At 43.5% G+C, this 2,630-nt stretch overlaps 1 pseudogene; it reads left to right on the forward strand.

The window, feature by feature from the left end:
* Positions 1-451: 451 nt before the first annotated feature.
* LOC109082013 lies at positions 452-2,051 on the forward strand (annotated as a pseudogene).
* Positions 2,052-2,630: the final 579 nt, after the last annotated feature.

Raw genomic sequence — 2,630 nt, forward strand, 5'->3', positions numbered from 1 at the left:
AATTATTATGTTAATTTAAACAATTAGGCTATTATTAATCAATTATTATATTAAAGTACATGAATATATCTTAGTGTCTTAATTCTTTTGAGTTTTATAATGCATTAGCTTTTTCTCAATCCACTGGTTCACATTTAAAAATATGTAGCAAAAATAGCAGACGGTCTTATTGAAAAAGCACATTCGTTCTCTGTGAGCATCAGGGCCCGTATCCCTAAAGAATTTTTGTGCAAAAAGTGGCTCCTAGCGGCCAAATTTCTAGAAAATTCTCAGAGTCATGACGTTTTCTTAGAATTTCCCCTAAAAGTGACATGAAAATCCCAGTTAATATAAAAGCTATTCCTCAAGATTCCTAGTGCTTAAAAGGGCTCCTAAGGCGAGATCTGCTAAGAGCAGGGAAGAGGACTTTTAGTGGCTTAGGAGTTCCCCCTAAGCAGCTTCACAAAATGGCCAACAGAGGAGGCAGGAGAGATGTCCTGCAAACACTGGATGACAGGGAATTATTGAGACGCTACAGATTGGATCATGCAGGAATCATGTTTGTGGTGGATCTCCTTAGAGATGCAATTACTTCACCAACTCGACGCCACAACGCTATTACACCGGAGAAGAAAGTAATCACAACCCTGAGGTATTTGGCAACAGGGAAAATGCAACAATGCAGCAGTGGTGACTTGGGTCTGTCCCAATCCTCTGTCAGCAGAGTCATCACCCAAACACTGACAGCTTTGTCACAACCTAATATTGTGACACAATTTGTTTCATTCCCGCTGGATGCCCGCACTTTACACACACATAAAAGGGCATTTATGGACATTGCAGGATTCCCTGGCGTTGTGGGTGTAATTGATGGAACACATGTGAGAATAATTGCGCCATCAGAGGACGAGGCAGTCTTTGTTAACAGGAAGAATTTCCACAGCATCAATGTGCAAATAGTGTTCAATGCGGCCTGTAAGATTTTGGACATTGTGGCTTAATGGACAGGCTCCACACATGATGCAAGAATGCTCTCCGAGAGTGGCATCAGACAGCTTTTTGAGAGACGCTATGTGCCAGCTAATTGCCACTTGTTAGGGGACAGTGGCTACCCATGCAAACCATGGCTCCTTACACCTTACCTCCAGCCACACCAAGGGCCCCAATTAAACTATAACAGGTAAGCCAAACAATACAAAAATCATGGAAATGAAATACAAGCAATATGTTAGAGCATCCAAGTAGTGCAATATTTCCATCAAATAATTAAAGGTCTGTATTCTATTGTAGGGCCCACAAGACAACAAGAGCGGTGGTGGAGCGTGGCATAGGCCAGCTTAAGAGGCGCTTTCATGTTCTCCACGGAGAGGAGAATAGGCCTGAAATAGTCAGCAAAGTCATCATAGCCTGTGCAATATTACACAATATTTGCAAGGTTAGACAAATTGCAGAACCTCTGGAGGATGGCGATGAGGATGAGGATGAAGACAACGATGAGGATGGTGGTGAAGAAGATATTCACATTCCACAGGGGAACCTAGCCCAGAGTGGACTGCCTTACAGGGCAAACTTCACAAATTTACATTTCAGGCAAGCTGTAGCCCCATGTATTTTGAGAACTTGTGATGGTATTAAGAACTACCACAGTTTTACTGCACATCACCTGCAATTGTTAAATGCAAGACACAGAACACAATCTGTAAATGGTTTATTTTTTAGGTGTTCAATTTTAAGGCGGTAGTACTCCTCCTGAAGGGAAAGGACTTTTTTGTTGTTGTTCAAACACATCAATTGTGAGTTGCGATCTTCTCTCCTGCAGGGATGCTGACGGAGCAGGTGCTTCGGATGGGAATGGTGTTTGATCCGCCGCGAGTAGCAGCTGCAGATGGTTCAGGCGGCAATCTTGTCGGCAAACTTGATGGGCCCGGTTCTTGTGATGGCTCCATGCTACAGAAATACATAGGCCTAGTTTAATTATTGTTTTGATTAAATTAATTTAATACAATGAGCATGGATAACACATGAAATGGCTTCTGCAATGAATAAACACTGTTGATATGAATAACCCTGTGTCCTACCTTTGCTGCATTTCAAGGGACTGCATCATTGACGTGTCAGTGCCTGTTGGCAGCCCGGTGACACTGACCTCAGAGTGTCCCAGGACTTGAAAGACAGTGTCGGCCACCTGGGACAGCCGCTTTGCAGGTGGTCCACCCCCTAGAAAGAAGACAGTCAATGAACACAGTACTTAGGCATGTAAATTAACTTTGCCAGCAGGAGCAAGTTGCCAGATTATGTGGTAGGCTATAGTATTTTGCTCACCTGTGAGTGAGGATTCCCGTTTGTGTGCTGCAATCTCATCTTTTGCCTTGGACTGCAGCACATACCACCTTTTCTCACAATCGTCGCCTGTCCGCACCACCAGTGGAAAAGAGGCATTGATTGTTTGGGATAATGTGTCCCAGTGCGCCTCTTGCCTTGGCTAGTGACAGTTGGGCCAAATTTTCCTCGTAACATACCTTTATGTTCGTTCACCAACTGGGCCAGCAACAAACCTTGCTCCTCAGTCCAGTTCGGCTTGCGATTCCTTTTTTTTCTCCATTTTCTGTGTTTGTAGGATATTTGTTAACAAGCCTTCATAAATAGACCAG

This window comes from Cyprinus carpio, chromosome A3, assembly GCF_018340385.1.
Source record: "Cyprinus carpio isolate SPL01 chromosome A3, ASM1834038v1, whole genome shotgun sequence".
NCBI lineage: Eukaryota > Metazoa > Chordata > Actinopteri > Cypriniformes > Cyprinidae > Cyprinus > Cyprinus carpio.